The sequence below is a fragment of the Triticum dicoccoides genome, chromosome 7B, assembly GCF_002162155.2.
Source record: "Triticum dicoccoides isolate Atlit2015 ecotype Zavitan chromosome 7B, WEW_v2.0, whole genome shotgun sequence".
Lineage (NCBI taxonomy): Eukaryota > Viridiplantae > Streptophyta > Magnoliopsida > Poales > Poaceae > Triticum > Triticum dicoccoides.
Window position 1 is genome coordinate 484,253,291 of NC_041393.1, and position 22,999 is coordinate 484,276,289.

The following is a 22,999-nucleotide window of genomic DNA, read 5'->3' on the forward strand; positions in this document are numbered from 1 at the left end:
TAAAAGAGGCCAAAGAAGCCCATGAAATAAAAGAGTCCAAAGAAGCCCACCAAAAAAGAAAAAGAAAAGAAAAGAAAAGAAAAAGAAAAAGGAAAAAAATGAGAGAAAAAGAGAGAAGGGACAATTGCTACTATCTCTTTTCCACACTTGTGCTTCAAAATAGCACCATGATCTTCATGATAGAGAGTCTCCTATGTTGTCACTTTCATATACTAGTGGGAATTTTTCATTATAGAACTTGGCTTGTATATTCCAATGATGGGCTTCCTCAAAATGCCCTAGGTCTTCGTGAGCAAGCAAGTTGGATGCACACCCACTTAGTTTCTTTTGTTGAGCTTTCATACATTTATAGCTCTAGTGCATCCACTGCATGGCAAACGCTACTCACTCACATTGATATCTATTAATGGGCATCTCCATAGCCCATTGATACGCCTAGTTGATGTGAGACTATATTCTCCCTTTTTGTCCTTACAACCACCACCATATACCACCATAGTGCTATGTCCATGGCTTACGCTCATGTATTGCATAAGAGTTGAAAAAAAGTTGAAGCGCGTTAAAAAGTATGAACCAAATGCTCGGCTCGTCATCGGGGTTGTACATGATGGGAGTATTTTGTGTAATAAAAATGAAGCATGGCCTAACTATATGATTTTGTAGGGATAAGCTTTCTTTGGCTATGTTATTCTGATAAGACATGATTATTTGTTAGTATGCTTCAAAGTATTATTATTTTTTATGTTTTATAAGCTGTTATCTTGAATTATTTGGATCTGAACATTCATGCCACAATAAAGAAAATTACATTGAGAATTATGCTAGGTAGCATTCCACATCAAAAATTCTGTTTTTATCATTTACCTACTCGAGGACGAGCAGGAATTAAGCTTGGGGATGCTTGATACGTCTCCAACGTATCTATAATTTTTTATTGTTCCATGCTATTATATTACCTATATTGGATATTTATGGGCTTTATTTTACACATTTATATCATTTTTGGGACTAACCTACTAACCGGAGGCCCAGCCCGTATTGCTGTTTTTTTGCCTATTTTAGTATTTCGAAGAAAAGGAATATCAAACGGAGTCCAAACGGAATGAAACCTTCGGGAGCGTGATTTTTGGAACGAACATGATCCAGAGGACTTGGAGTGCAAGCCAAGAAGCAGACGAGGTGGCCACGAGATAGGAGGGCGCGCCCACCCCTCCTGGGCGCGCCCCCCTGTCTCGTGAGCCCCTCGGGCGGCCACCGACGTATTTCTTCCTCCTATATAAGCCTACATACCCCAAAAACATCCAGGAAGCCACCGAAGAAATATTTCCGCCACCGTAACCTTCTGTATCCGCGAGATCCCATCTTGGAGCCGTCATCGGCGTTCTGCCGGAGGGGGAATCCACCACGGAGGGCTTCTACATCAACACCATAGCCCTTCCGATGAGTTGTGAGTAGTTTACCACAGACCTTCGGGTCCTTAGTTATTAGCTAGATGGCTTCTTCTCTCTTTTTGGATCTCAATACAATGTTCTCCCCCTCTGTTGTGGAGATCTATTTGATGTAATCTCTTTTTGCGGTGTGTTTGTCGAGATCCGATGAATTGTGGGTTTATGATCAAGTTTATCTATAAATAATATTTGAATCTCCTCTGAATTCTTTTATGTATGATTGAGTTACCTTTGCAAGTATCTTCGAATTATCGATTTGGTTTGGCCTACTAGATTGATCTTTCTTGCCATGGGAGAAGTGCTTAGCTTTGGGTTCAATCTTGCGGTGTCCTTACCCAGTGACAGAAAGGGTTGCAAGGCATGTATTGTATTTTTGCCATCGAGGATAAAAAGATGGGGTTTATATCATATTGCTTGAGTTTATCCCTCTACATCATGTCATCTTTCTTAATGCGTTACTCTATTCTTATGAACTTAATACTCTAGATGCATGCTGGATAGCGGTCGATATGTGGAGTAATAGTAGTAGATGCGGGCAGGAGTCGGTCTACTTGTCATGGACATGATGCCTATATACATGATCGTGCCTAGATAATCTCATAATTATTTGCTTTTCTATCAATTGCTCGACAGTAATTTGTTCACCCACCGTAATACTTATGCTATCTTGAGAGAAGCCTCTAGTGAAACCTATGGCCCCCGAGTCTATCCTTTATCATATAAGCTTTCAATCTACTTTTATTTGCATCTTTATTTTCTGCATCTATATTATAAAATACCAAAAATATATTTATCTTATCATATTATCTCTATCAGATCTCACTTTCGCAAGTGGCCGTGAAGGGATTGACAACCCCTTTATCGCGTTGGTTGCGAGTTCTTTGTTTGTTTGTGTAGGTTCGTCGGACTTGTGAGGAGCCTCCTACTAGATTGATACCTTGGTTCTCAAAAATTGAGGGAAATCCTTACGCTACTGTGCTGCATCACCCTTTCCTCTTCAAGGAAAACCAACACAAGCTCAAGACTTAGCATTGTGCACCCCCACCCCTCCTCCCCTGGAGAATATCATGTGCCCCCATACTTTAGATGCTATGTGCCGATACGAGTTGCTTGGAGCTTCTAGATCTGAGATATATATAGAAGCTCACATGATGTGTCTTAATATTTTTATAGGAAACCTTGATGAGTTTGAGAATTGCACACAATTTGTACAAAAACTACTCAGATGCCCTTGGATCCCATATCCAACGACCTCGAAGCTCATATCACCGTAGCATCTAAGATGAAGGAGGACATCATATTCTCCTGTATGTAAGAATATCATGTGCTACCACACCTTAGATGCTTTGGTGATACAAGCTCCTTGGAGTCGTTAGATTTGTGACCCAACACCTCCTCGGTGGTTCGAATGGTTTTTTGCAGAAAATCCCCAAAAGAGTTTGGCCACTACTTACAAGCACAAAGACTACTCAGATGCCATTGGATCTTGGATCAAACGACCTCGAAGCTCGTATCACCGTAGCATCCAAGCTGCGATAACACCTTATGTTTTCTCGCACGGGAGAATATGAGGTGCTCCCGCATCGTAAATTCTATGGTGATACGAGTTCACTGAGATCTAAAGGCCCACAGTAGGAGATTTGAATGTTTTTGCAATATGCGACTGAGAGAGTTTGGGAAATGCACAGAAAGTACAAGTACTACGAATGTGCCATCTGATCACTGATCATATGACCTAGATGCTCATATCACCGTAGCGGGTAATTAAGCTACGGGGAGCACCTAATATGAGCAAGGTGGAGCCGTTGGATCAAAGATGCAGCGGCACACACGAGGCCTGAATGTTTTATTTGCAAACAAACTTTGGAGAGTTTGGAAATTGTGCATGATTACAAAGACTACTCCCAAGCCATTGGATCTCACTTCCAACGTTGTAAAAACTCGTATCACCATAGCATCTAAGCTGCGGGGTGGATGTGATATTCTATGCCGCTGTCATTTTTGTTCATAAACTTGCAAAATACTTGCAAAATAAACTTGCAAAATACGTGTCGTTACTTGTCTAACCGTGCAAAATGTTTTTTCAAAAAAACATCCTACACTGAAATATCGGAACAACACACGGGGTCCCACTTGTCATTAATCAAATTTGGACCTAAAACTAACAAATCTGAAAGACGAGATTTGAACTAGCATGCTTGACTACAAAGCGTATGTCGATAGCCTGAAACAACAACGGTTGTTGGCTTTGTCCCATAACTTGATTTTATACAGTATTACGTTGAGTAGAGTAGAGGGAGTGCCTCGTCAACACGTGCATGACCGTTGACTCACTTACTGGTGGGTCCCAGGTCTGCAATCTCAATCTCTCTTCTCTCCATCGTCTAACCTTTGCACGGGCACACACGAAGAGCGGCGCTAGCTTGCCGTGGTGTTATTACAACTAAAAAAGCTTGGAAAATAGAAGAATCGCCTAGAACAAGAGACGTTGTGGCTGGTCGAGACGGAGCTAACCACATCTATCCTCCGTGCCACGTTTGCATGATGAACCTGTGTGGCTAGTGGGGTGTTTTCGACCGACTGGCTGGTTCCCAAGGTCGAACCATATGTACTACGTCTGATACAGTATATTTTTACACGCACATTTTCCTCCGTGCCGAGATGTGGCACACCCTACCGCGCGGTTTCGGGGTCCTCCCGGGTGGTGCACACATATATTCTTCCTGATGTGGGACCCACTACCGCGCGTTTTCTGGGTCCTCCTCGGTCATAGCGCCAAAGCAAATAAATGAGTCATCAAATCACGAAAGACCACCTTTCCCACCAAGTACATCAGTGATGCACGGTAGCTAGCTAGTTGGGCTAGTTCGACCGATTAGCTAGGCCGCCGCCACATTTGTTTTTTCACCCCTTTTTTATCTACTTGCTGGCAGGTAAATTTAAATATCCACCGCGGCGTTGCTCTGGTGTTTGGGTGCGGCAGGATTTTTAATTTTTTGATTGACGGGAGCAGGTGCGGCAGGATTTTTAATTTTTTGATTGACGGGAGCAGGCGCGGCGGCAATTAGTCATGATGACTCCGCCTGTAAAGCCCACTGCTCCCTGATGTGAGAAGTCAGCGACTGGTGTTTTACCATGGTGAAAACCAAAAGATTCCCCGCTCCTCGGCTAGCTCCCTCCGCCTTCCCGTAGATTACATTGCCTTTCAGCCGTTTCGCCCCCTTTGCTTCCTCTCCCCATTGCTTCTACCTGGTGCCATGGCGGTGCAGCAGATCACGGATTCCGAGGTGAGGCGCCTGACATAGGAGCTCCAGGCCAAGGATGCGGAGCTCAGGGCCAAGGACGTGGAGATCCGTGAGCTCAAGGAGGAGAGGAGTGCCATGCTCCTCCATTATGTGCGGAAGTTCACGGAGCTTCAAAAGCGGCAGGCGTCCACCAAAAAGATGCTTGAGGCGTCGGCAGCGTTGCTGTAGAAAGCGGGAGATATGATAAGCCGTCAGGGGAGCCGGCTGGAGCGCGAGCGGGCTGACCGTGACGAGGTTCAGGATCACCTCAGCCACTTGGTGAACCAAGTTGCCACGCACATGTTGCGGCTGCATGATGCCTACCATCGTGCCAGCGCAACGATGCCGGCCATCGGGATAAACCCGTTCAACCACCCGGTCGACTTCAACGAGCTGTGGCTTCCTGACCTGGTCTCCGTCTTCACCTATATCTCTGAGGAGTTGAGTTGTCTCCGCGCGATGGTGGGGGCTGAGTTGGACAAGGAGGGGTTGCGGGCTACGATCGCCGTTGTCGGGCGAATCCTTTCAGGGCTCCGTCACTGAGATCCATTCATGCCATTGGACGCCGTCTGTGACGAGCTGGCTCCCGTCGACCGGGAGCGGGCTCTGCGGGTGGTTGCACCCTGCATCACCAACGTCATGCGCCTTGAGAAGCAGAGGGACTTCAGTGGAGTTTAGGCGCCCTCTGCATGGGCATGTCCATGTCTTGGCGCAACATGACCGTTGGATCAAACTCATACGATGCAGATCAGTTACTGTAGCACAAAGCGTGTGGGTGTGTTTGGTTGCATTCTCATCTCAATATAGTTGTTTCCTCTTCGTGTATTTTTGTTAACCTACTAGTGTGGACTCATGCACTCTTCATGCACTCTGCCAAACACCCAAAAGTGGGTCGAGAAGGGAACTTTTTCTCCCATCCCGTGCACCCTTCATACACCCTGCCTAACACTATTCGTGCTTCATATGGTTCATGTTTCGTGGAGTACTGTAGCACCGTACTCTCCGTGCGTTGTAGACCTAGTTCTATTAACATTGATCTCACCGTTCATTCTCGACCAGACAGTCGAAAAATTGGTACATGTTACATATAGTTGAGATGCGCACAACATCATTCGTTATCGTCATATCTTACTACACTAGCAACAAGATTATGTAGTACTAACATATGAACCACTGCATATGCCTAGTAGTAGGAGCACTGTGTATGTTCAACTGGCTGCCGTGTTTCGCACTCCTCCATCGTAAGAGTGGAAACGCTTGTTGTAATCATTTTTTTTCTTCAGAAAAATGGTGGACACGCTCTACCATGCGGATCCTCCTCCAGCCATGCACTAAATTACTCACTTTTGCCGACGTGTGGGACGGCCAGCACCTGGGTCCACCATCCATCCACTAAATTACTCTGTAGTAGAGTGACGGTAGACTACCCCGATCGAAGCACCGCAATAATGACCAATGAGCCGTCAAATCACAAAACCCCCTCCTTTCCAGCAGTAAGTTGGACGGACGAAGCAACCATCATTTCACTCTTCTCTCTCAGCTTCCTCTCTTGAAGAAAACACCCACTCGCTTTGTTTCTCCCTCATCTCATTCCTCCTTTAACTCTTCTCTCTCAGCTTCCTCTCTTGGATGGATGTTGGAGCACCGGCCGACGTGATGTTTATGGCTCTGGCCAAAACCGTCGAGGCTCATGGTACGAAGAAGCGCAAGCACCCCACCGAGACTACCATAGACAAGCTCAAAGCCATTGCCCTGTCCAAGCCCCCCTCTCCGGGATCCCTCATCAAGCAAGTCCAGGTAATGTCTCTTGTTGACGATCTTTTTCTCGATCTTGATCATGTTTTTTCATCTAACACAGAGTACTAGTACTGGTAGTATAACTTTCTGGGTGATCTTGCATGTGATTTTAGTGTGCCAAATGATGGTTCTAAATTCCTCTTTTGACCAAAACATGTGAGAGTTTGACACTGATTTCTTATAGATTACTTTTAACTACTCCCTCTGTCCCAAATTTCTTGTCTTAGATTTGTCTAGATAGGGATGTATCTGTGACTTGATACATCCGTATCTAGACAAATCTAAGACAAGAATTTTGGGATGGAGGGAGTACTTTATGAACATCAATGAAGAGGGTATATTTGCCTCAGTAACTTGTGTTATGGATATTGCAAGTAATCCATCTGCTCTCATGCCTTTGAAGACATGTTTTAGTGTCTTTGTTCACTCATTTATGTGCGTATATGTAGTCATATATGGAGTATAATATCAAAAATCATCTTATATTTCTGAACGGAGGTAGTAATAAAATATGGTTTCTGTTTGAATTAGAACCAGGTCCACGGTGGAGATGAAGTTCTCAAAGTCATGTTGTGTGAACTGGAAGACCTGGGCATGAGTTCTACTGCTAAACTATCCAGCTGATGTGTCCTTGTCGCCATGTGTCCTGAACTAGTGTTTTCCTGTAGCATTGTTGTCAGGCGTGTTCTCGAGGCTGTACTTGACCACAACAATTTCCTGGTTGTGCCTTCGATTACGAAGGGTGTCATTCTTGTAAGGCTTCCCAACAAATCTGATGCGACCTGTCTTCATCATCATGTTTATGAGGGGAAAGACCACTCTATTAGGTTCTCCAAGGTTGACGAAATGGTGATGGTGCATGTAGACATCTCTCACAAAGTCCATGGCCTAGTCAGTTATGCGGGGTTCATCCCGTAGGTCGGTGGCAAGAAATAGTCTGCAGAGTTTAATTAGTGCAACTTTGCTTGTCTTTAGTAAGTACTATTGTTCAGTACTTGATTTGTGTTTGTGAACCCTGTATTGTTTATTAGTACTGCCACTTTTGGTGTGTGGTCAGTCCTGAGAACGGTCTATGTTAATGTCTATCCACTCAATCCAGTCTGTATATTTTGAAGTATCCAGATCATCTTTTTTGTGAGGACGGTTTATCCATTATGGTTACACTCCAATATCTGTATGCATTGCAGAGTTTATTGCACCCACCGGGATTTCCAGTCCCATGGATGTTCGGTCCATATGATTTGTCACGACCTTTGGACTGTCCTGCTTGTGGGAGTAGGCAGGGCCCCTGCATGCCACCCGTAGTTGGATGATCAATCTTCAGTTTAGTACTTCAACATAGTGATTTCCTGGTAAGGATTTACTCGTGTCACATCAACTAAATCTTATTGATTTACTGTCTAAATCTTATTGTTTTAATGTCATGTTTTCTTTCTTTTCCTGCAATTTTACGATGCAGGTTTTGCCATGTGACATTAATCACAGAAAAACCATTTGGTTTGCTCTACGATGGCTATTTTTGCAGGTTTCACTTCTTATGTCGTGTCAGTAACGAAGGCACTATCCATCACTTATATTACTGGAAAAAATTGGATCAGTCTATTGTTTGAGTACAAGTTGAATCCCTATGATGAACTGCAGTTTGGTTTAACAAAAACGCCACAATTAGTCCTTCTTGTGTTTAAAAGAAAATGAAGAAAAAAACTGGATCATGGTCACGGATCCTAGTCAAGTTAGAAAGCTGATCATAGCAGACTAGACACGATCATCGCTGTCTCGCACATCGGTACCACCTTCAGCAATGGATCGAGCACCAGCAGTTGCTCTAGCACTAACAGCGGCAGCGGCTCAGTCTGATCTAGCTGAGGATTGGGCACCGACCGCATCAGCGGATCAGTCTGATCTACCGAAGGATCGGGCATCGACACCGGCACCTGCTCCGACATCGGCACCAGCTCCGACATTGGCACCAGCTCTACAAGGAGCACCATCTCCGGCAGCAGCGGCGGCTTCGGCACCTGCACCAACACTTGCACTTGCATCTGGTCCGGCCCGTGCAGCGGCAACCGAACGAGCAGTTGCACTGGCAACAGACTGGGCAGCAGTTCGCACTTCATATACCAAAGTCCTTACAAAAACCGACATGTCCACCTTCTTGGTAAGCATTGGCCGCCCAAGTGCTTCGTTCTTTTTTCTTTCCACGTTGTTTCACATGATTCACTGTGTTGATCTAACTGTTTGGGTGTGTCTTCTTGTTTGCAAACAGAGAATTCCTAGAGCAATGAGGGAGTCGTTCAACAATCCGGGCGACCGCGGCCAAGTTTCTCTTACCATGCGTAGCCTTGGTGTGAATGAACCTGCTCAATATACCGTAAGTACAAAGGATGGTCGCATGATGATTGATGCTAAAGGATGGTCAAGGTTCAAATCTAAATCATATCTTGCGGTAGGGGATGATGTCAAAATCGAACTTTCTCGGCAAGGAGAGCTGGTCCAAATCAACTTTGAAATTCTTCAGTAGCAGCACACAACTACTGAACTGATCTATCCTCCGAGAGATTTTGATGTAATAATCTGGCATGGTGAAACAAGTGTCCTATGTATATAAGTAGTACGAAAGTATTATTTATCACATGGTATATCGTTCATAGAATTGCAGCTCTCATTGTTGGTTAGGAAGTGTCGTTCGATTTCATTCCAACAGCTGCCGTGCTTTATTCAATTTTGTGTATTCGTCTTGCGACAGCATCTAAAACTAGTGTCGTACCGATCGCTTGCAATATGAAAAGCGCTGAGGTAGAACACATGGGCCCCCAAACATGCAGGGTGGGCCTATGGCCCAAAGTCTAGAACCGTGAGCCTGTCTGAGTATTATATTCTCAGCTGAACCCCCATAATGCCCGTGAGTTGCACGTAACATCAAGATGCATTTGTATGAGTATTTTATCTTGTGAGAGAAAAGGATGAACGAGGGAAGGCATTATTTGCAAATATGGAGAGGTGTGTGGGTACCTTTTTGCAAAATTGCCATAGTTTCCTTCCTATCCGTCAGATATAAATCGGACGCCCTATTTTGTAGGATGGCAGGCACACCATCATCACCAACTCGTCTATACTGTGTTAAAAACAACTCTGATTTTTATAATTACTAGCAAGATGCCCGTGCGTTGCACGGAACATCAAGATGCATTTGTATGAGTAGTTTATCTTGTGGGAGAAAAAAATGAACGAGGGAAGGCCTTATCTGCAAATGTGGAGAGGAGTGCGGGTAAATTGTCATAGTTTTCTTCCTATCCATTAGATATAGATCGGACGGCCTATATTGCAGGATGGCGGGCACACCATCATCACCAACTCTACTTTTTATAAGAATAGAGAATACATATATTCTCCTTGATTTTTCTTATGTATAAAGTTGTGATATAAAAGATTTGTATATTTCTTTACAGAGGGAGTATCTCTCTGTCAAAAATATATTTATGTGTAACTAGTTACTCATGTCTTTCTACTTCCTTTCGCTGATATGTGGGGCAACCGGCAACGGGGTCCACGTGCCATATGCACAAATTAGAGTGCACAACTGCACGGTAGACACACCATGGTCGTAGCGCCACAGTAATGCCCAATGAGCCGTCAAATCACCCCATTTCCAGCTTTAGCAGTAAGCTGGACGGACGAAGCGGCAATATTTCACTGGGCCTGAATCCCCTTCTCCCTCGTCTTCTTGTTCAGAGAAAACCCCCTCTCAGTGATTGCATAGGGTTTTCTCATGGTGAACCAGGTACGTATTCTTCATCCATCCCCAATAAATCCAAGTCCCTTGGTCGCAGGTAATCCTAGGATGGCTGCCGCCGCCGTTGATGCATTTTTCTTCCTACTGAATCTAGTGTGTTTCATTTGCAGTGCCCAAAGTGCAAGGACCCTGCAGGTTTCTGCGCCCTCGGCGAGAAGCCACACTTGTTCCTTCTCATCCTAACATAGGATTTTAAAACGCACACAGTATGTTCCTAGAATCCTCTTTTCTATCCGGGAGGGTGGGGTTTTTTCGAACATGTTGTCGACTAATTTGGAAATTTGGATTGCTATATTTGGATAAAAGGTACTACTAGTACGATGGTCAACACTGACGTGAAGGAGGAAGTTATTTCTAGATTTGGATAGGGAATACATTGTGTTCTCATATTATTTTTCCTGCAGTGCATTATTTGCTCTGCCAGAACACATGTAGTCAAGATGCTCGGCCTTGCCATAACTAAATACACTAGTTTAATGGTCACAGTGAAGACAAGCCACGGATATAAGTTCCGAGTTGGGTTCATGAACCAAGAAGATCGCTGCTTTTTTTATGGCCGAACTTGGATAAACTTTCTCAAGTGTTACAGACTGAAAGTTGGCGCATGAATGTTGATGAAAATAGCAGAACCTGGTCTCATCTTCACTGCGATCTTCCACCCCGACGTTGTTCCAATTGTTCGTCCATGTTAGTTTTGTATCTGGTTCTTGCTTGTTGCCTCGACTACTTCTTAATCTACCTATTCTGTTTAACTAATCACAACTTAACTTTAGAAGTAGCAACGAACCTCTCACGAAGATGCTACTTCTAACTAACATTTTCTTATAATTGGTGGCACATGTAGGTTTTTTCAGAGTTAAGCAGGCTGCTCATTTGTTATTCTGTAATAACTCGGCTGTTACTGATGGCACTAAAGTTGACTGGGACGACATCCACAAGTTCCTACACTTTATTGATCGTCTTGAGGTCCTTGTGGGGCGTTTCAATGGTGGAAGGCCACGTGGGATATGTGTGCCACTGCTGCACTCGTTGAACAGGTCCAACTGTGTCGAGAAACTTATGGTACGAGCTGTTTTCTGTTATATATGTTGTTCATAAACTATTGCTTATACACAGTTTTACAGTTGTGATCTTCTTGAAACAGAAACTGCCCAGTTCTATTGTTCCTATACAGATGCCTGGCCATGGTCGGGTCAGACTTGCGCTTGGTCACAACATGATGTTTATGTCGACCTACTCCATTCCCCTTGGAGGTGAAAAGATACTTATTCATGGGTGGTCTCAAATAATGAAGGCCCGTCCATCTTGGAGAATAGGACAGAAGATTATGTTCATGCTTTTCCATGGCTCTAAAGCGAATATCCTGTTTAATGACCACATTGCGAGATGAAGCCGCTTTCAGAAGGTTGTGGATGCGCGGGGTGGCGCATGGGCCTTGTCCTGGGGCTTGGCGGCCTCACCCTTGGTTAACTGTAGGCAAAGTAGCACTGTTCGAGGTGTGCTTTGTACGGTTGAACCTGTATAAGTACTCATACTGCTTTCAACTTTGGTTGTTAAGTGCCCCTGCTGGTTTCAGTTAAGGTTGTTAAGTACTCCTGCTGCTTTTAGACTATGTAGTGTTTCTTCAGTCTTGTCTTCCTCCAGCCGTCAGAACCAAACCAGCGCCGACGGGGCCGCCTGCTTCCGCCTCCCACGGCTGGCTACGCCTCAGCGCACGCATCGCCGCCCCACCGTCTCCTAAATCGTTAATGTGGACACCCTCAGCGTGCTTTGGTGCGCTCGCCGCAGCGCCGCCCTCTCGCGTTGTCAACATGGTCAACAAACAACAGGAATCGGCAGAAGTACGTGGAGAGGATGACAGTAGGGGCCCACCATGTCAGCGTATGGAAAAATAAAATGCTTCCTCCTAGAGTTTTCCTGACATCTGGGACCCACGACATTGTGAGCGTCTATAGTCAATAGACAAGAGAACAGCACAAGATCGGCTGACACCTGGGACGTAGCTGCTCGAGCAGTATTTTTTTTGTTATTGTTGAGACGGAGCAGGGTTTGAACTGGGTTGTGGCCCGTCTAGCCCAGGCTTATATTTTATGTTCACCATGTGACCAGCCCAGCTATTTTTTCTTTGTGAAAATGAGCCCAGTTTATTTTTCTGAAGAATACCCAATCCAGGCCTACTTATTTTTCTATGCCCTGATGGGCTGCAACTCTTTCAAGACTCCTGCAAATCTTGAAAGTAATATGAAATGGGTTGTAAATATAAAAACAGATGACAAATTGGCCATTACTTTATAATTTCTGAATTTTTTCACATTTTCAGATTCCTATTTCACTGGGCATTAACCTAATTTAAATATATCTTCAGAGTACTTTAAATCTGGCTCGACATTTCGGTATTAAAAATAGTTTGGAACCCACAGAAATATGCAAAATTGGCCCAGGCCAACCAAAAAAACGCCTGCAATAAATTACATAAGAAGTTGCAATGAGCAATATATAAATTATTAAAAAAAATAGTGATCAGACTTGTGGGCCTATTAAGTTGACGCATATGCAAGATTTTTTTAGTTATTATATACGTCAACAAACGATTCTAGCAGACGTAACCGTTGGATGTCAATCCAACGGCCGTCATGTTTCTTCAATCTCTGATCTTCTTGCTCCAGCCACCAAAGCAGCGCCGGCGGGACCGCCTGCTCCCGCCTCCCGTGGCCGGCTGTGCTGTCGCGCAGGCCTCACCGCCCCCTACTACGCCCACCACTGGCCAGGGCATCCCTCTACTCACCCGTACCCCCTGTTATTATGTGGCGATGGCAGCCTCACACCACAGCCGTACCAGTGAACCCTCGTACTCCTCTCCGCGCAGGCTTCCACTGCCGCGTCTTCCTCGGCTCTATGTTGTCCCCTTCCTAGGCCTTGCTATCGTCCACCACCGTGGTGCTCTCAGTGCGGCGTGGTCAATGTGGTCAACGACCGACTTCCATCGGAAGAGTACTGTACGTGGAGAGGCTGACAGCTGGGTCCACGGCAGCCGCAAGGAAGTGCCTCCTTATTATGCGCAAAATAATTATTCCTCCACCTGACAGCGGGGACCCATCGGACGGGCCATCGCATTTCGCGAAAAAAAATGTTTCCCCCCTGACTGTTGGGACCCACCAGCTACATCTTCGCACGCAAGGAAGTGCGTCCGGGCAAAAAAAAACAAAAACGATTCGCCCCCTGACTGCTGGGACCCACCAACTACATCTTCGCACGCAAGGAAGTGCCTGACAGTCGGGACCCACCTGGTCGAAGCATACGTAGCATTGTCATTCTGGTCCCGAACATGTATGTACATATATACTGGTCGATGTAGAGGCGCGCACGTGTCGTAGTAGAGGCGCGCATGTAGCATGTACACGTACGTACAACGGCCAGGGTGCAAGAAAGAAAATACAGCCACATACGTACATACGGGCGGTGTTGGGGATATTACCACTAGGCGTGAACCGGCCTACCTGGGCCGGGTTAGCTTCGTTAGTAGGTTAAAGATGGTTAAACAGATAAAGGCCCAAGGCCTGTAGTCGGTTTAGAACCTATAGCCGTAAACCGGCTTGATATGTAAACTTGCATTGTAAGTTAGGAATAGAGAGAGACCAACCGGGATACGAGTATGAACCGGTGTGGGACTCTGTGGGCCGACGGGCGTCACCCGTGTATATAAGGGGACGACCCGGCGGCGGTTCAAGGGACAGACAAGAACAACTCGAGCCTAGGCGAAGCTTGTTTGCTCCCTAGCCATCGAAACCACATCAATTCCATCACAACTAGACGTAGGCTTTTACCTTCATCGAAGGGGCCGAACTAGTATAAACCCTCGTGTCTTTGTGTCCGCTTTAACCCCTTCAAGTTAACCCGTATCGATGGCTCCATGACTAAGTCCTTTCACAAGGACATCTGCCGTGACAAATCCACGACAGTTGGCGCCCACCATGGGGCTATCGCACGATGGTTTGATGATCTTGGAGGGCAAGCTCAAAGGACTTGAAGGCTATGCGGTGGGCCGGATGACCAAAAGTCATCGCGGCAAGTGCTACGTCGACGATGCAGGATGGGGGCCTGAAGCCGGCTCGATCGAGTACGGGTACCGGGTCCCCTTAGGTGGCATACACGTTTTTATCGGCAAGATTGGTGAGCCTGGGCCTGAGCCGGACATCCGCACCGACCTCGTCGAGACGGCTCAGCGTGCGAGATCTGCCCAGGTTAAACCGGCCGTGAGGCGTGCCTTCGTGGGAGTCATCCACGGAGGAGAGCAGGGGAACGAGTCAGAATATGGTAGCGAGACCGTCGTATATTCCGGCGACGAGTCCTCAACCGGCGAGACAGAATAATTGTATCAATTGCAAGACGACCAGATTAGGGGCTGTTCCGATGGCGACAGTATTTCGGACCCCCCTGAGCAGATCAACCGGGTTGGAATATTCATGGCCGGTACACAGGCGGCGAATCACACCTCGACCGCAGCAGCAATGCTCTCCGGATCAGCAGCGGCAGTAGCAGCAGGGGCAGGAGGCCTTGTGCGCCCGCCGGTTCAAGTTCTGTCTGACCTGTTTGATGCACTAGCTGTACTGATGGCAGAGGCCAATCCGGCGGATCGGGAGGCCCATGATGCAGAGATTGCAAAAGTGAGAGAGCAGATCGCACAAGCCAAAGCCGACTTGGCAGCAGAGAAGGACAGGATGGCCGCAGAGCGGGCCGCTTTGGACGCCCAGGCCTATAAACTTATGCTCGACCAGAACGCATCACAGGAAGTCTTGAAGCGGAAGCACAGATCACGCCTGCCGTTAGGGTTCTACCCTCGAAATCTCTTTCACACTCCGGGAGCGGGAACTAGTAATCCGCCGGGGCACTTGGAGGTAAACCGGGTCGAGGCACCAGGGCCAGGAGCGACGGTCCAACCCCGCCTGATGGAACCTCCTCGGCAGAACATTGTGATTCCCCCGCCGGTCCAGACATCGCCGGGTCATTATTCTAATCCTATGGATAATCTGTCGCAGCTGCTGCGCGATTAGAAGCTATCCCGGTCGAAGGAGACTCTCCGCAAGCAATAGAGACGCGTCGGGTTAAGGAGCTTCTCCGGACCGCTTTGATTCAACAGGAGGCATATTCATACAGCCGCGATCGAATTCATTCAACACCCCGTCCAAGCCGGAGCTATAGTAGGTGCCTGGATGAACCGGCCATATCAAGCAATGCGCGGGGCCATGAAGCGGCCCGTGGCAATAACCCGGTCGGTGGTGTTCACGATGCTCAGGATGTAGTGGACCAGGCCCGGGCACGAAGGGAGGCCGAGTTAGCAGCACAAAACGAGGCGGATCAGCGTACACCGGTTCGTCCAAACACCTCTATTGGGCCAGGGGTTGCATCTAGCTTGGGAGTACCCTGTTTAGTCCCCGCTTTACGCAATGTACGCCTGCCCAAGGATTTCAAGGGCCCACGCAAGGTGCTGAATTACACCGCTGATTTATCTCCAGAAGCATGGGTAGAGAGTTATGAGATGGCAATGGAGATGCTGGATGTGGATGAGACTGCATGTGCAAAGTACTTCACCATGATGCTTGAAGGCACAGCCCGTACTTGGTTGAAGAGCCTGCCGCCTAATTCTATCAGTTCATGGGCCCAGTTGCGGACCCGGTTTATCCAGAATTTCAAAGATACGTGTAAGCAGCCTAAATCCATAGTAGACTTGGCGGCTTGTGTTCAGGAGGACGGAGAGTCAACAACCCATTGGGTACGCCGCATTTCTGAAGTCTTGCATTCGTCTGACAGGATCAATGCTGACTCTGCGATCTTAACCCTGGAGGGCAATTGCCGGTTTAAGCCTCTAAAGCAAAAGTTAGGGCGTATGAAGCGGTTTTGTAATGACATGGGAACTCTCATGGCCGCTTTAGTGAAGTATGATGATTCTGATAGTACCAAGGATCCTGATACCAACGAGGACGAAGCAGGGAAGGGAAAGAAGAATGGCAACTCTAAGGGGCATCAATACAAACCGGCGGGCCATGGAAACGGAGGCAAACATAAGGCGGATGGCAGCTTGGACTTTGTGGCTAACACTAATGTGCAGGACAAGGGTCAGCTGCGCAGAGGTAAAGCGGCGAATCATAATGGGGCTCCAAATCCTAACCCGGATCGCTTAAACTATTTGCTGAATCAGCCTTGCCCAAAACATGGGACAAAGGAGGCGCTGGCTAACCACCTTTGGAAGAATTGTTTCATTATGCAGGAATTTAAAAACTCTAATGCCTTCCGGTATGACCGTGGATCAGGTGGTGGCTCAGGATCCGGTTTCCATGGGCCGAGTCATGATGGAGCTTCCGGTTCAGGTTTCAATCAGGGCGGTAATAATGACCAGGATAATCAGAACGGTCAAGGGGGTTACAACCAACAGCAGCAGCAGCAGCGGTCGGGTTATCAGAGCCAGCCAAAGCAGTTGAACAATGGGCAGTATCACGTTTTCACAACTAGCTCGGATAAGTGCGATCGGAAACTTCATAAGCGAGCAGTAAACTCTGTTGAACCGGCCGTACCGCATTATTTACGCTGGTCAGAGCAGCCGATAGTGTGGAGCAGGGAGGATCACCCCCCCCCCCCGGGGTTGACAATCCGGGCCGGTTGGCGTTAGTGGTAGACCCTCAGGTGGGAGGTTATAAATTCACCAAGGTACTCATGGATGGAGGGAGCAGTATTAACATCCTGTACTATGAGACATTCCGCCGCATGGGGCTAACCGACAAGGATCTCAGACCGTCTAATACGGTGTTCCATGGTGTGGTGCCTGGCAAGTCAGCATATCCTGTTGGTAAGATAGCCCTGGAGGTGGCTTTTGGGGACAAGCATGATTCCCGATCCGAGACACTAACCTTTGAGGTGGTGAAGATCCGGAGCCCGTATCACGCCTTGTTTGGGCGGCCAGCTTATGCTAAATTCATGGCACGACCTTGTTATATCTATTTGCATCTCAAGATGCCGGGTCACAAAGGGACAATAGCGGTTCATGGGAGCCGCAAAGTTGCTTTGGAATGTGAGGAAGGTGACGCGGCCTATGCGGAGTCGGTTTGTGCCACAGAGGAGTTCCAATATTATAAGGACAATGTTGATCCGGTGGACATGAGTCCTTTGAAGAAGCCAACGACAGAACATGATTCAGATCTGAAGTTCAAATCAGCGGCTGAGACTAAGCTTGTTGATTTCGTGCCTGGCGATTCATCCAAGAAGTTCACTGTCAGTCCCAACTTTTAATGTTCATCCGTGGGAATCGGGACATTTTTGCATGGAAGCCTTCTGACATGCCAGGTGTACCGAGGGAACTCGCTGAGCACACTCTTAATGTGGATCCTAAGTATAAACCGGTAAAGCAATTTCTCCGCCGGTTTAACGAAGAAAGGCGCAAAGCTATTGGGGAGGAGGTAGCCAGGCTCTTAGCGGCTGGTTTTATCATTGAAGTGTTCCATCCAGAGTGGCTTGCTAATCCGGTGCTGGTTCTTAAGAAAAATGGCACTTGGCGTATGTGTGTGGATTATACGGATCTCAACAAGGCTTGTCCAGCGGATCCTTTTGCCCTCCCCCGCATTGACTAGATTATTGATGCCACGGCGGGTTGTGAGCGTTTGAGTTTTTTGGATGTGTATTCTGGGTATCATCAGATCAAAATGGCGGTTAAGGACCAGGAGAAGACGGTGTTTATTACTCCCTTTGGAGCCTTCTGCTATGTATCTATGCCTTTTGGGCTCAAGAGCGCCCAAGCCACTTATCAACGGTGTGTACAGAATTGCCTGCATAAACAGATCGGCCGTAATGTGCACGCCTATGTGGATGATATTGTAGTCAAGTCAAGGTAGAAGAAGACGCTGGTTGATGATTTGAAGGAAACCTTTGACAACTTGCAGGTTTATAAGATGATGCTTAACCCTACCAAATGTGTCTTTGGTGTTCCGGCAGGCAAATTACTGGGATTTCTTGTGTCCAACAGAGGAATTGAGGCTAATCCGGAGAAGATTACGGCCATCACCTCCCTGGCTAAACCGAAGTGTATCAACGATGTTCAGTGGTTGGCGGGTCGAATCGCCGCACTGAGACGGTTTATTAGCTGCCTCGGAGAGAAGGCCATCCCTTTATACCAGATGTTCAGAAAGACAGATCAATTCATCTGGAGTCCAGCTGCTGATGAAGCGTTGGAGGACTTGAAGCGGCAATTAGCCAATCCGCCCGTTCTTGCAGCTCCGGTCGACAAGGAACCGTTGCTGTTATATGTAGCGGCCAATGCTCGTGCAGTTAGCGTGGCTATTGTGGTAGAACGCAAGGAGTTAGGCAAGGAGTATCCGGTTCAGCGGCCGGTTTACTATATCAGCGAGGTGCTTATTGAATCCAAGCAAAGGTATCCGCATTGGAAGAAGCTGGTATATGGACTTTTCATGGCAAGCCGGAAGTTGAAGCAGTATTTCCAAGGGCACCCTATCACAGTGGTCAGTTCAGCTCCCTTGGGCGATATCATACAGAACCGGGAGGCGACCGGCCGGATTGCCAAGTGGGCTATAGAACTCGGGCCGCACGGATTGAAATACGTACCCCGGACGGCGGTGAAGTCTCAGGCACTTGTTGATTTCATCAATGATTGGACTGAGTTGCAAGCACCAGAGGAGAAGCCGGATCACACATATTGGACTATTCATTTTGACGGATCCAGGCAATTGGAAGGCTCGGGGGCTGGAGTCGTGTTAACTTCCCCACGAGGTGATAAGTTTTGTTATGTTCTCCGCTTAATGTTCCCTTGTACTAATAATGCAGCTGAGTATGAAGCCTTGCTCCATGGTCTCCGGATGGCTAAAGAGATGAATCTAAGTCGGGTGAAGTGCTTCGGTGACTCGGACCTTGTAGCTCAACAGGTGTCTGGCACTTGGGATTCTAAAGATCCGCTCATGGCTGCATATCGTCGTGAGGTGGATATTGTTGCAGGTCACTTCAAGGGTTATCAGGTGGATCACGTGGATCGCCGAAAAAATGAAGCGGCGAACGCTTTAAGCCGGTTGGGCTCTCAGCGTAAACCGGTACCGCCTAATGTCTTTCTTGATGTGTTGCACAATCCGTCAGTCAAGCTCCTAGGTGAAGCAGATTTGGCTATTCCTGATCCGGAGGCTCAGTTGGTGGCAGCCCTGCATGTTATACCAGATTGGACAGTTCCTTATCTTGCGTACATGAACCGGGGAGAGTTGCAAGAGGATGAGACTGTGGCTAGGTAGATAGTCCGGCGGTCCAAATCTATGACAATTATCAATGGCGAATTGCATCATTGCAGTGTATCATGGGCGTTTGAACATTGTGTTTCTCCTGAGGAAGGTTGTGAAATTTTGCATGAAATCCATGAAGGGGATTGTGGTCACCACGCCGGTTCAAAGTCTCTGGTGGCTAAGGCGTTTCGTTATGGGTTTTACTAGTTGACAGCTCATGCTGATGCGGAGGACTTGGTTAAACGGTGTGATGGCTGTCAGAAATTTTCAAGGCGTGCTCATGTGGCGGCTCAAGAATTGAGGATGATTCCAATTACTTGGCCATTTGCAACATCGGGGCTGGATATGGTCGGACCTTTTAAAAGATCCAAGGATAAGAAAACCCACCTTTTGGTGGCAGTTGACAAGTTTACCAAGTGGGTTGAAGCGGAGCCTGTCAGCAAGTGTGATGCAGCTACAGCGGTGCAGTTCATTAAAAAGGTGATTTTCCGGTTTGGCTTTCCACATAGTATCATTACTGACAATGGTACCAATCTATCCAAGGGTGCTATGAAGGAATTCTGTGAACGTGAGCACATCAGGCTTGACATATCATCAGTGGCTCACCCCGAGTCCAATGGGCAGGCAGAACGAGCTAATCAAGAGATCTTGCGAGGCATCAAACCCCGGCTTATGGTTCCCTTGCAAAGAACACCTGGATGTTGGGTTGAAGAGCTACCATCTGTACTATGGAGTATCAACACTACGCCGAACCGATCTACAGGATACACACCGTTTTTTATAGTCTACGGAGCGGAGGCGGTTCTCCCTAGTGATATCCGGCACGATTCGCCTCGTTTGGCGGCTTATGTTGAAGCGGACAATGAGACATCATGGCAAGATGCTTTGGACCTGTTAGATGAGGAGCGTGACATAGCGGATGCCCGCTCCACGATTTATCAACAAGATCTTTGTCGCTATCACAGTCGCCGGGTTAGAACCAGAACTTTTCAAGAAGGAGATTTGGTGCTTTGGCTCATCCAAGATCATACGGATATGCACAAGTTATCCCCACCTTGGGAGGGACCTTTTGTGGTCAGCAAGAATCTGCACAACGGGTCGTACTATCTGATTGATATTCGAGAGCATAAAGACTCACGCACATCATAGGAGGAGACCAACAGGCCGTGGAATATAGCTCATCTTCGGCCTTACTACACTTGAGCCATCGGCTCTCTCTATGTACATATTATGGCAGTGTATATATTATCATTGAAGTAATAAAACCGGAGCCTCAGCTAAAGCGGGGTCTCTATCCTTTCATATCATGCGTGGTCACATGGAGTGGTTTTGTTTTAAAACGGCCTCCGGTTTACCCCTTGAAATTTGCTTTTCAAAAACATTTTTGTGATATCACTTGGGGCCTTGGTCGTGTCCGAACCAACGCGACACCTTTTGATAGGAGAAAGCCACCAGATCACTTGGGGACATGGTCAAGTCTGAACCAGTCACGCCTCTTGATCGGCCTAAGGCCACAAAATCACTTGGGTGCTTGGTCGAACCCGAACCATTGCCACGCCTCTTGATTGGCATAATTGCCACGGTTTCATTTGGGGACCTGGCTGACTTGAACCATTGTCACTCCTATTGGGGGCTTGGTCCTGTCCGACCATGGTAACACCATCTGATCAGCTCAGTAAAGCATGTTCTTGCAAACGGTTTTTATCATTGCCTTTGCTGCCATATTTCTTTTTATGACTATTCTTCAATTTTTTGTTGTGTTTCCTTTGAACCAACAACACTTTTTTACCAGTTCAGCTGACGGACATCGGTTCATTTGTAGTCCGGAGAAATATACCCGGTTTAACTTTCCTGTTAACGTCATGAAGTATCAGGGGGGCTCATAATGACCCAGCACGATTTACAAAGGAGTTGTTTTCTCCCCTTTGATGGTAACGGTTTATAAATACTCCGTTTCAAGCCTGGCTAAGCCAACTTCATGCCCAGCGATGGCAGGATTTTTCTGATTGCAGGAAATATAATTAAGGATTTCAAGCAAAAGCATCAGTACTTATGCACGAAGGCATATTTCGAGATAGAAGTATTGACTATCCTATTACAAGGCAATGTGGTGCCCAAATAAGATCATTGTTGTTCCGACGGATCATAATAAAGCAGTTATGTAAACCGGCTTCCGGTTCAAGCTTGCTCATCAAACCGGTCTAATGGTTGTGGGTCGTCCCGCGCTGCTTCAACTTCCTCATCTCTATCCATTGGCTGGAAATCAACAGTGGACCAGTCGATTCCCATTAAAGCTTGAAAGACAGCCTCTTCATGGATCAAAGAAGACGGTTCAATATCAGGAGCGTAAGTATGCTTATGGATTGGAGGAATCAGATTTTCCGCTTCAAGAGTTGGTGCAGGCACTCGTTTGTTCTGCTCATTGTACTGAGCTTGATAATGCGACAAGTCTGCTTTTTCAGCCAATTGACAAGCCAGAGGGCGTACTGCACGGTTTATCGCCCTCAAATCGTCTTGAACTCGGAGCCATCTTCCTTCAAGCTGGGATAGCCTTGAGCTGCTTCAACAGGATCGAAATCCGACACCCAAGCTTTGGCCCGGATCAAGGCATTAATGGCTCCGGTTCGAGCAGCAGATTTCTTTAGTTCTTCAATCCGAGCAGGAAGCATTGACAACCTATTAAGAGTGTCTTGGATTAAGTAAGGTGCCAGATTGTTATGCGATGAAGTGGTGATGATCCGTTGCGCTCAGGTATACAGCTGTTCAATTAAAGTGTAGGCAGCCTTCAATTTCTTTCGAACATCTGACCTTAAGTGACCAATGCGTGTACCTGTAACAATACAAGAAAGATCACAAACCGGATTTATTATAAGCAGGCCAGAGTTGTTCACGAAATCAAAAGGGACTTACCAAAGATAGCAGCAGTCATGGAATGTACTTGCCGCTTTACGGCGGTCATCTCATCTACCACTGGTTTAAGAGCAGCTTCAGCGTTTTCAGCTCTTTTTATTAAGTCGGCCTTCTCAGTGGCCCAATCAGTCCGCTCCTTCCCGAAGCCCTCCTTCAGCTGTTCTGTGATACTCAAAGCGTTGGTTAATTCTTCCTTTGCCTTGTCGGTTTCAGCTTGCTGGGTTTTTAAAATTTCCTGCAGATCAGTAATCCGGTCTTCTTTGATCTGCACTTCAGCCTGCATAAAGACAATGCTTGGCTTTCAACAAACGGTACAAGAATTTGAAGTACCAACCACATAACAAGTTATATGCTTGATACTTGGGGGCTAATGCACCTTCAATTTTCATCTGTTATTAAATCGCAAAGTCCCAAGTTCAATACAGGTATTCAACTTGGCACTTGGGGGCTAATGGCTATTTGCTCAATTATCTTCTGATGTTAGAATCTTTATTGGAGTCC